The following is a 12,479-nucleotide window of genomic DNA, read 5'->3' as shown; positions in this document are numbered from 1 at the left end:
GGTATTAAAGACTGTTACATAATGCATATAGAATCATAGAATACTAGGACTGGAAGGGACCTCAAGAGGTCATCGAGTCCAGTCCCCTGCCCTCATGGCAGGACCAAATACTGTCTAGACCATCCCTGATGGACATTTATCTAACCTACTCTTAAATATCTCCAGAGATGGAGATTCCACAACCTCCCTGGGCAATTTATTCCAGTGTTTGACTACCCTGACAGTTAGGAACTTTTTCCTAATGTCCAACCTAAACCTACCTTGCTGCAGTTTAAGCCCATTGCTTCTTGTTCTATCCTCAGAGGCCAAGATGAACAAGTTTTCTCCCTCCTCCTTCTGACACCCTTTTAGATACCTGAAAACTGCTATCATGTCCCCCCTCAATCTTCTCTTTTCTAAACTAAACAAACCCAATTCCTTCAGCCTTCCCTCATAGGTCATGTTCTCTAGACCTTTAATCATTCTCATTGCTCTTCTCTGGACCCTCTCCAATTTCTCCACATCTTTCTTGAAATGCGGTGCCCAGAACTGGACACAATACTCCAACTGAGGCCTAACCAGCGCAGAATAGAGCGGAAGAATGATTTCTCGTGTCTTGCTCACCTGTTAATGCATCCCAGAATCATGTTTGCTTTCTTTGCAACAGCATCACACTGCTGACTCATATTCAATTTGTGGTCCACTATAACCCGTAGATCCCTTTCTGCAATACTCCTTCCCAGACAGTCGCTTCCTATTCTGTACGTATGAAACTGTACAAGTGAAAACAAGTTTGTGGAGGAAATTTTAATTCTGGCATTTCCTAAATGTGAGCAGTTGACTTTGCAATCTTAATCTTCTTTTAACATAATACTTCTGTGTGTGTTATTTCCTAAGTCTTTCAAGTAGCAGACTAAAAAAACTAATTCCATCATGTTACTAAATAATGATACCCACTTGGCTGATCAACATGTCTGAAGTGTTTAGATTCACAGCACAGACCTTTGCCACATGAGGTAGCAAGTTGTAATAAGAGGTTGTCCTTCTTCCTCTGGACCAGCACTAGAGGGAACTGAGGTCGCACACTTTGACAGGTTTTACAGGTATCTGCTGACAACAGGTGAGACTCGGTAAATGTGGGTTCTATTTCAGCATCTGGAGGAAAGTGTGGTTTAGTGAGCACAGAGTCTTCTGTCCTATCCACCAAAGCCTCATCATTTCTGTCACATTCATGTCTCAGTCCTGTCTCTTCCCCATCTTGGTCTTCTCATCCCAGTGCTAGCCTCCTCACATAGCCAGTCCCAGTTTCCATTCTGCAGTCTTCTCGTCCCAGTTTTTCCTATTTGTTCCAGGTCTCCTTGTTCTTGTCAGCCTTTCCCATCCCCTCCAGCTTCTTGCCCCAGTCTTCTTGACTAGCCAGGCTCAGTTTCTGCTCTCCAGGTGCTCATTTAATCTCTCTTCCCCTGCTACCCATGTTTCTTCCCTTTGCCTCAGCCACAAGTCCCAGCCTCTTTCTTCAGGCTCCTCACCCTATTTTAGTGTCCCTCCGACTTGGAGCACCTGGCTCCTTGTCTCAGACTTTCCTTAGTCTGTTTTTTTTCCCCAACACTTTGGCTCCTCTTCAAGTCATCTCATTTCTCTTCACCTCACACATTCTGCATCACTGAATTTCAGTTCCTTTCTTTGCTTCACCAGTCCTAGCATCCCCCACGTATGTTGCTGTTCCTAGTTTCTAGCCTCTGAACCTATCTGCTTCCTGCCCCTCTCTCTATGTGTGGATCTATTCCCTTTTGCATTCAAATTGGTCAGATTCCTCCTCCACAGTGCTTGGGGGGCAGCAGAGAAGACATGGAGAAAAGAGGATCGCTGCTTTCAGGTCAGAGTCTCAGTCCCAACATGACCAGGGCAGCCCCGGGCTGTCTGCAATTGCAGGGAAAGTCCAGCTCAGGGCCAGGCCCAGCGTGCGCCATGCAGAAGGAATCAGTGGGGGTTTTATCTGTTAAAATGTAAGCTGTCTCTGCTTAGTTTGCATGTGTAAACTATTATTTTATTTAGAGGTTTCTAACTTGGCCAGATGTGGGCAGATTTTCCTGGGTCTGGCAAAAGGCGTGTCTTTGACACAAAGCCCACTCCTCTTCCAAACTGATAGATCTTCTCAGTGACAGATTGCCGAACTGTTTTGAAAATGGGCAAAACAATGCATTTTTCCCTAGCTTTTTTTTTTCAGAAATTATGGGAACCATTTTCATGGAAAATGTCCAATAGTGGTACTAATACTACTAAATAGTAATACACACACCAAGGAAGACACCCAGCCTGGAAATTTGCAGTCCAAATGGTTACAATTTGGCAAACTTTTAGGCAAATAAAACAAGATCTTTTAATGGGAAATGTTGGGAATACAATAATAGGTGGAGCTACCAGCCCCATCTGTTTTAATTGATTGGGAGCTCATGCAGGCTTACAAGATATCCTCAGCAGAATAGCTTATTTCAGTGTGTCATTAAGTATTCACCTTGTGTTGAAGGTTCCCATATGTTAGTCCACCAAATGGTGGAAGTGTAAGCAAGTGTAAATGCTTATAAATTTTTTTGACAAAATCTGGCTTAATAACATTTTCCAAATCATTGTGTTAGGAATAAGTAGTTATTTATATTCTATTTAATTTGTTATGTTCTTTGACATATGATAATAAAGACAAGACAATACCTTTTTAAAACTTTGCAGAGGCTTTCAGGTTCGGTAGTATATCAAGCACAGGACAGCGTATAAGTGTCTAGTGTATGTATATGTGATATACTATAATGTGGTACAGTTGTGTTAAAAATGTTGGAATGTATTAATGTAAATCCTTTGTTTTAGGAAATACACAGCACTGAAATCAGAACAGAGACTTAATTTAAGAAGCCTAGTTAGATGAATAAGCATGACACTGTACTTAATGAAAAAAAATCTGTTCGATATCTGTATTCTATCTATTCAGTTGGTAAAAAATAATTTTGTTTAAGCTACTTTTTCTGTTTTCCTCCATAAGGCTTTAAAAATGGAATAAGCTCCTGTTCTTTGTTTCTGTTAAGTGCTTGTTGCCTTTAATATTTTTAAATTATGTTACACAATGCTCGGGAAGCTTATCTTGCTTTAGAATGGTGTTAAGGTCTCTTTATCTGATCATTATCCTGCATTATTTGATAGACAGAACTGAGAGTTAAAGCGGTAGTGGTTTGAACCAGTCTTTTGGGAAGAAGATGCTTTACAGATTCACTGGCATTCTTACAGTAATGCATTTGGGTGGTTTTTACTATGTCTTTATTATGGAGTCTCTATCCAAGATGACGTTCCAAGGCACTAACCTGAGAGAGCTGAATGTGTTTTTTTAATCAGATTTCAAAGACTTAGTGAAGCGGCCCCATTTGAAGTGAGCACTAGGAAGGATTTGAGCAACCTGTTCAGCTTTTATTCTGGATTCTTTAAGAGCATCTTTCCATTGCAACCTTTAAAATATTAGCACTGAGAACATCATGTCTTTTCTGATGCAAAAAGCTCCCTCTCTATGGATTGTAAGATATTTTTGTCCCCCTAGTGTTGATTTTTAAAAGTGACAATTCTGGAGATCAGAGAAAATCATAGGGCCCTGCTGGCAGGGATAGTGTAGATGTTTTCCTTCCTACATTTATTTCTGCCTACAATTCATTTTTATAAAACACTTTCCATTGGTAAGGCATTCTTAGTTAGAATTCTTATCCATCCAATTCACCTAAAGCATATGAAAAGCTCATACGACACTGTGCAAAGCAGTTTTATTTGAGAGGAAATTGGGCATGGCTGGCACATTGACAAGACATTGGACCGAATCCTCAGTGACAATATGGAGAAAATGAGTTTAATTCGCCAGCTGGGAATTCTGTCAGTGTGCATAGGTGATGTAAGGATTTCATAAAAAACTCTGTGACTTCCCTTTTCTCCAAGCCTTTTGTAACCATGGGACATGGGCAGCATGGTTCAGAGCTCCCAATGTGGATGACCTTGTAGCCCTGATCAACTGGTGGAGTATGGAACAGCCCCGAGGCTGCCTTACAGACCCACCCAGAACATTAAGGCACCAGTGTTTTTTAGTACTTACTAGAAAGGTCTGTCTTATGACAATCTGGTATTGTGCACTATTTTTGGTTTCTCACCATCAGCTGGACCATTTTTTCCCTATCTGCCCTCATTTCCCAGCGTTAGCAGCTAAAACTTTTTTACAGTCTCTGAATCCACTAGAGAGGAATTATGGAGATGCTTAATATGTCACATTTAAATCAGATGAGATAAAGACAAAAGCTCTTTGTTTTCCATCTGCAGTCTACGAACGTTAATGGGCAACATATTCTTACCATGTATATTATGATTTGGTATGCTAAGAGAAATGGAAAATCAATGTAATTTCTCAGGCAATGAAAGCAGAAAGTATTCAGGGAACATTTTACACTCAAGTATTTTAACTGTTTGTGCACAACAGGAGAGAGCAAGAATGAAGTGAAGTAATATGAACAGGTGTTTTCTTATGGAAAATATGATTGTTTTGCCTCAGTAAAGGATTTTAATATTGTACTAATACCTAAATGCATTCTAAACAGGGCTTATATGAGCCCTGGTATCACTGCTGTGTCCCCTGGGGATTAATCCTAGTACTGTCATCAGTAGTAATGTTCAAAACAGTTGCTCATACTGAGACTGTGTCCCATAACATCTTATGGAATTTATCTCATTGGATACAATATGCAAATGTTCCCGCATTTCATAAAAAGCTACAAAAAGCATCTATTAAATTGCATCACCAGTGAACAGCTTTGACTCAGAATATGAGAAACACAGTGAATTTATGCCTTTCTTTCTGTCTCCTAGCTTGTCAAATGGTAAAATAGAGTTAACATACAAAATATGCTAGCCTACCATAAATGATAGCTAGTCAATTTAGAAGAAGATTAAATAACCAGGATTTTGACCATGCAGTAATATAGACTTGATATAGTGATTCCAAGGAACCAATAAATTTCATACTGTGTGGTAATGTGCAATGAAAGGTTGATTTTTATAATACATTAAAGGGCACAGAGTAGAGGTATAACAGCTTCTTTCTGGAAGATACTTTACTTTGTATGAATTTGTACTTTTACAACATAGTATAATAACATTGACTATTAATACGAGTAGATTCTACATATTTTGATTAAGAAGCACATATAACCAATTTTGTACCATTGCTATAGTTGTTACACTGTATATCAGCGTTGATACAGAAAGACGCTGAAATGGAATACAATAACAGACATGATATGAAAGTGGTTGTAATTATGATTTAGTCTTTATTTTTCCTGAATTATATTTTTGTAGAGATTAAACTGGAATACAAAGATATGAGTATAATATGCACTGCACTGAATTATACAGAGTTCTTTTAATTTGCTTTTATTTCTATTGGTTTTGTCAATGAATTGTACCATATGTCTCTCAAACTGCTGCTTCAGTAACATGGATCCCAGGACCCTACAATATTGGGAGAACCTGGGAGAATATAAAAAGGATCTGGGAATGCAGCATCTAATATCACAGGGGACATCAAAAGACATTCAAAAAATTTATAGAGAGGTAAATCCCAATTATATAAATGTTCCAAGGCTGATGGGAGAGAGCCTACGCATTGGATAATTGGAATTTCGGATAAAGAAAATTGTCTTCTATATGGATTCTAGACCTGGGCAGCTAAGATTTCCAAAAATTCTTATAATTTGGGGTTCCTTTCTTGGGTGCCTGACTTAGAGGGAGTCTGATCTGCAGAAAAGGCTGAGCACCTACTCTCTGAAAACTCTTTTCAGCATCAGAGGGATAGCCATGTTAGTCTGTATCCGCAAAAACAACAGGGAGTCCAGTGGCACCTTTAAGACAGATTTATCTGGGTATAAGCTTTTCTGGGCAAAAACATACTTTGAAGTGGAATTTTATCCATGAAAGTTTATGCCTAAATAAATGTGTTAGTGTTAAGTTGCCACAGGACTCCTCCTTATCTTTTCAGCATTTCTTGAGTATTTATATGTTGTTTGAAAATCTTGGCTATGGTGTCTACATTTTAGAGCATCTGAAATCCAGATCATTAGGATTTGCCTGTATTACACAACTGTCCTAAAGTGACAAAGAAGTTCTTACTCTCTCAGGAAAACAGGAGTCTCCTACTCTGCCTGTAAGATGTATGCAATGTTTAGATGAAGCTGTGGAGTTTTCCCACTCTTATGAAGCATTCAAGAGGTGTAATGATTTGTTCTCATTGTAAAATGTGTATTTGCAAATTTGTTTTTTTTCTATGTTGTTTTTTTGCCAAATTGATTTCCTTTTCTCCAGATTAAAAATAATAAGAAAGACACTACATGATTATTTTGAATGATGGGCAGAATGTGACAAGAAAAAACTCACTGGTTTGGTATAGAGAAGAACTCTGTCACGATAAAGGCAAAGGCTATAATACAACTCAGGAAAGATCTAGATTAATTCAAGGAGGGTAAATCCACCAATGGCTATTTTCCAGGATAGGCAGGGATGCAAAGCCATGCTTTGAAGTGTCCTTAGCCTCTGTTTGCCAGACATGGGAAATGGTCAACATCACTTGATGATTACCTGTTCTGGTCATTCCCCCAGTATCCTCAAATCCAGTGTGATAAATCCAGCAATAATTTACAAGAATTCCTAAATTTCTCTTATGGCCTATGTTGAACAAGGAATGGTTACGTTAGTAGGGTTGCCAGATACTTTCATAAAAAATCCCAAACATGGTGGGGGGAAAAAATGGTTGGGCAAAAACTGTATACCTGGCAAACCTATGCGTTAGTCTACTTCTAGACAGGAGAAATTAACATTTCATTGCCTTTTTAGTTTCTTTTGTGTCCTTAAAAGGCCATCTGGGAACACACTGGTGAATAATACAAGGTTGGCTTTGGCATGATACCTCTAACAGACTCTTTTTCAAAATATTCCCTCCACAAGTAGGGTAATGGAACTTAGCAAATAATATGGAGACAATATTCAAAATAGACCTTTTGTTACACAAATTGCTACACAAATTGTATGAGGTAGCTACACAAATTGTATGAGGCATAAGCATTTGTTTTTGGTCACAAATTAAAGTTTGAACCAATGACCCATTTCCTGTGAAAAGTTGCCTTTAAATTGTGCTGTGTCATGAACATAAAAGTCAAAAACACATCGAGGAGTTGATACCAATAGCTGAAGTCCAGATCCTGCAATCATATCTGTGCAGATAGTCTTTGTGCACCTTTGGGGGTCTCCAACAAGACACCAGGATATTACCAAGCCGTAGGATCAGGCCTTTATTTCCTTTTACTTGTACAGTGCATTTGGTAACTAGAGATATCTGGATATCTGTTTTGTTTGTTTTGTTTTTTTAGTTTAGTGATCAAACTAAAGAATTTTTCAGCAAACTATGAATGTTGCAAAAATGTTTCAAATTAAATGACATGTTTTATTCCATTCTTGAGGTCTTTTAACCTCTGTTTTAAAAGAAAAAATACAACTGATATGCAAAGCAAAGAAGTTATTTTGAATTTAAAAAGCTGAAATGCTTGGTTTAGAAAATATTGAAGCATGTTTACACTGACTACATTTTTAATTTAAACTGCTTGATAGTTTGGGTGAATGGCGAATGTACCTGATTATGAATATATATAAATATATATACATTTATATATACAAAACCTTTGAGTGAAGCTTCTACTCTAGGAAGTCCAAGTAATATAGGGCCCAATATTCAGTTGCAATATTTATTTTACAGTAGTGCTCAGCTACCTCAATCATGGGTAACTGCCACATTTGCTAAGCACGATAAAAGCATATAACCAAGATCCTGCCTCAAAGAGCTCAGTGAAACTATGTCATTTGACACCAGCTGGGTCCTATAGGGGAGGGAGATTTGTGGGGAATGTACCCTCTCCTCTCAGACAGGAACTTGATGTCTTCTGCAGACTTGCAATGGCTTCCCTTTTGGGCAATAAAGGGGTGATCCATGAAGTAGTTGATTCCATTGTCCAGTTCCTTCAAACGATACAAAAAGGTGGTGACCAGTGACCAAGTCATATTCCCTTGTTCAGTGGAAGCACAATTGTCAAGGTGTATCAGGGCATTCTTGCAGCCCAACAAATTTGTCCCCTTAAATCTCAATTAAATAATCTAGAAGAATAAGCAGGAGCCACAAATTCCGATCTAATATTGAAAAACTTGTTTTGGTCAAAGAAGAGAAATAAAAGCTGTTACAACTACTAGACTATATCAAAGAAAAACCTAATTCCAAATGATACATGTTGCTGCTCACAAATCCCTTAGCTCTTTATATGAGGAAAAAGGAAATATATGGTTCATACTATTTCAGCACAATCAAAAATTAATGCTAGCTATCAGGGATAAGCTGGACCCTCAACAGCTTTAGCACATTCTTTTGTGTAGGATGAAAAGCTAATACAAGGCCTGATATTCAGCTGATGTTGCATCTTTGGCTCAGTTGTTGTAATTATTACTTGTTTTGCAGCAGTGCTCAGGTGTCCCAGTCCTGGGTTAGGGCTGCAGTGAGCTAAGCACCATAAAAGCCTCTAGTAAAGACCCTGCCTCAAATGACTCAGTGGAACCCTGTTAGTTGACACCAGGTGGCCCATAAACTCAGTTATCCAATTTAAAGTAGCAATGCCAGTTCATTCCACAGTGATCTCGCTTAGCTGGAGATATAGATGATTTTCTACAACAACAACAATGACAAAAAATCCTGTGTAACACAGTACAGCTTGTGGAACCTCTAGAAATAACCATCTAATCCTCTGCCCTTGAAAAGGAATTTCACTGTCTTGTCGAGTTAGCCTCAATAGCCTATCAGGAGTGAATGTAAAAGCAGCTATGAGAGTTGCCCTGGGAGCTGAATCAATTCTGTGATACTTAGGGGCAACAATTGGTGCATCATCTTCCCTGTAATGGGGAAGAAATAGAAAGGGAAGTTCAAGGTGCTTGCCAAGATGTATCTTTAACTAAGTGTCTGAGTTTATAAACCCTGAAAAGCTTTTTTGAAAAGCTACACACACACACCAAGGCAAAGATTTCTTTCAGAATTCTGTCTATCATATACTGGGTATTTCTTGGGGCAGCAGGGTCTAATTCAGGCAGGTTCAGAACCTTTTCCTCCTCCAGCCTGTGACGGGGCGAGGCAGCCCCGCACTGAACCTACAGGGCCCAGCCAGGGTTACCTGGCTGCAGAGGCTCCTCCCCCACAGCCCTACCGAGCATGCCCAGGCTGCAGCAGGGCTATAAAAGCCTGGGCCAGGACTCAGTCAGGGGAGGCAGCCGAAGGAGAAGGTCTGGAGAAGGGAGCTCTCCCTCAGCGGTTGCCAGGGACTCCAGGAGAGACCGGAAGGAAGGCGGAGGCGAATTGGTGCAAGCCAGAGACTGCCTGCCGAGGGGACGCCGGCCTGGAGATTGCAGCCAGCTGGGTAAGTCCAGGGGAAAGAAGCCTGGGGGTCCAGGTAGGAAGTGGCCCAGGGCAGGAGCAGGAGCTGCCGCTCCCGGCCCGAGAACCTCGGCGCGTTTTGGCTGGATGGCCCCGCTGAGAGAGTGACCTGGTACCTGGTTGCTCACAGGGCCCTGGTCTGGGACCTGGTGGAGTAGGGGGGGCCTGGGTCCCCCTACCTGGGGTGTGCCCCTGCTACAACGACAAACTGCGTTGTGGACTCGGCCTTGCTTAAAGGGCCAGCTGTAGACTGTTTTGTGGACTCTGGCCGGGGGGGCCTTAGCCCTGCTTAAAGGGCCAGCTGCAGACTGTTTTGTGGACTCAGGCCAGAGGGTCTTTGGCCTGGCTTAAAGGGCCAGGGAGAGACTGTATCACAAGGGGTCAGGGACCCAGGCGGGAGGGGCCCGCCACACAGCCCCACAAAGTTTTTCCAGGTTCGGGTAAATCTTTGTCAGCAGTGGGGACTTGTCAGCAGTTTCTCCACTGCTCTGTAACAAGTCACCTTCTTTTCAGGTGCAGCAGCTTTCTTCCTTTGCCATCCTTTCCTGTAGCCAGCTCTCCTTTTTAAGCTTGCTTCTTTCAGCAGGGGTAGGCATTGCCAGTGTGTTTCTTTGGTTAATCTTTTTCCTGATTAAGCTCAGGGGGGGATGCCCCATCACACTGTTCTTCTACACGTTTTTTTTTTTAACCTTACTTCTACTAAACTTGTCTCTTTTTATTTGCAATTTTCACTTCTCAGGTCTAAAGACTCTGGGCTACCCCTTCTACTGAAGGAAATTAAGGTAGCTTCAACTAATACCCTGATTTATCCCAGCTGAGGATCTGACCCTCCTTTTATAGCTCAGCCTCAACCACATTAAAGTCCTTTTCTAACAAAGCTTCACCATATGATTTCAGGTGAACTCTACAAGGGTTTGTAGCCAATGGACAAATTCATCTCTAATGTAATTCAGATCATCAACATTGCACCTGGGATTAATTTAATCCATTGTGTCTAGGGTTATTTTGCCAGCATAAATGGGAATGCACTTAAAAACAAGAAGTCCACCTGTTATTTATTTCCCTTTTACAACCCTATAATCAGTTTGATAGCAACTATTGTACTAGAAATTGACCCTCTCTCTTAAAGAGAATGTTACCTGTCAGTCCTTAAGTATCTGCTATTTGTTCCACTAGACAATACAATCGAGTTTCATACAGTGTCCTTCAGTATCACTGAACACTGTTTGGAGAGGAAAATGAGTGAGACAGTGAGAGAGAAAATGTTGCACAGAATTGTTGTCAATTACTGTTGGATGAGTAGAAAGGGGGAAATGATGTGCGGAGATGGGCAATGTAAAGAAGAGTTGCAATGTAAAAGTGGTACTGTGGCTGTTGCTGATGTAGTTTGGGATGGAAGTTTAAGGGGTTGGTAGTGAATGGGAAGCAAATGGGAGGGTTTTAGGAGTGCTGGAAGAGAGCAAGTGACTCGTGCCTTCTGTTATGTGACAGTCCTAGTGTGAAGAGTTGCTTGGGGAACATCGAGTGGAGACATTAGTAAGTATGGACCTGATCCCATTTCCAGTTCAACGTATGTAGATGGGGTGTAATCCAAACAACTAATGGGATTACACAGGAGTAAAAGCATCAGAAGAGCAGAATCAAGTCCTACATGTGGAGAAATACCTACCCCCCATAAAAAAGGGGGGATTCTGGTTGCCAAAAGTGGAGCACAACAGCCATACAAGAGCAATTAGAAAACAATGTATCCATCTACCGCTGCAATTACCATGCTGTTCACTCCACAAAATACAAGACTGACATTTCAAACATCCTTTTGCCATTTTTCCCCTCTGAATACTAATAGAGTTCAAAATCAGAATCCTGTAGATTGGTGCTGTGCCCAGGTGACAAGGAGGTGTTTGTGCAGAAAGGTGGACAAATGTAAAGTGAATTTCCACTATGTGATGTGTCCCTGCATTTTCCAAAGAAAAAGGACATGGTATTAACATACAATGAAGATCCAGGTTTAAATGGATCCAAAATAGGCCAATATTAGCATATAGGAAGTATGGAAAATTGAACATGCCTCATCTCATAAAGTTCATTTAGCAAACTCCAGTGGGATGCCCTTGTAATGAATGGAGAAATAGAAGTCCATTTCTCTGTTTGTTAAAGGGGCATCCCACTGGAATTTATGAATGGGATGTAAATGGAAGGGTTATGTAGTGTTGGAAGTGAGAAAGTGACTCAAGCCTTCTGAATTGCTGGGACAATCCAAGTGTGAATGCCATTCATAGAGTGCTCAAGTCATACTCTCCTAGCCTGTCGTAAGTGGAACACCATAAGTGAGTAAATAGCCTTCTATTCATACTAAGGTAATTTAGTCTTCTATTAGTAAATGATAACTTCATTACTGCATGCTATTATAAAATAGCAAGGGGACAGCAATTGAAATAAAAAGGCAGATTTTTATAATGCATCAAGTGCTAACAGAGAAATACTCAATGTAATGTGGTGATTAATAAATGAAGCATTTAGCTTGATATTCCAGGGCATATTTCACTGACGCTTTGTCACGAGGGTTGAAAGAAGAAGATTTATAATTACTAGGAATGGTATACGTTTCATGAAACTGGCCACACATCTGCTACTACAACAATTCAAAAATACAGATTCCCACAGAATTGTTTTGCAAAAGATCTATGGACCAGATTGTCAGCTGGCAAATTCAGTGCAGTTCCAAAGCTGATGGCAGTTATTTGGTTCTGCTCCCATTATAGCATGAACTATTTGCAGAACTTGGTTTCCTTGGGAATTTTTTTAGTCACTTTGGGGCATCATCAGCATGTAGATGTAATAAAGCAGCAGTCAGTCATCATCAGCCACACTGCATTTTTCATGTTGAGATGAGCTGCCTTTTGCTATAACTATTCCACTTAACATTTTTTCTAACATCTATAGAAATACTCCAGATTACTTCCTTTTA

General features: G+C 40.3%; 1 long non-coding RNA gene across 1 annotated transcript; it reads left to right on the top strand.

Annotated features, from left to right (window-relative positions):
* The first annotated feature begins 8,815 nt into the window (after window positions 1-8,815).
* On the top strand, window positions 8,816-12,036 carry LOC142830869 (uncharacterized). Its single transcript, XR_016350391.1, has 2 exons — window positions 8,816-9,494; window positions 11,003-12,036. It is a non-coding gene; the product is annotated as an uncharacterized LOC142830869 (long non-coding RNA).
* Window positions 12,037-12,479: the final 443 nt, after the last annotated feature.

The sequence above is a fragment of the Pelodiscus sinensis genome, chromosome 10, assembly GCF_052426305.1.
Source record: "Pelodiscus sinensis isolate ZL-2025 chromosome 10, ASM5242630v1, whole genome shotgun sequence".
Taxonomy (NCBI): domain Eukaryota; kingdom Metazoa; phylum Chordata; order Testudines; family Trionychidae; genus Pelodiscus; species Pelodiscus sinensis.
This window is presented reverse-complemented; position numbering and strand designations above follow the sequence as displayed.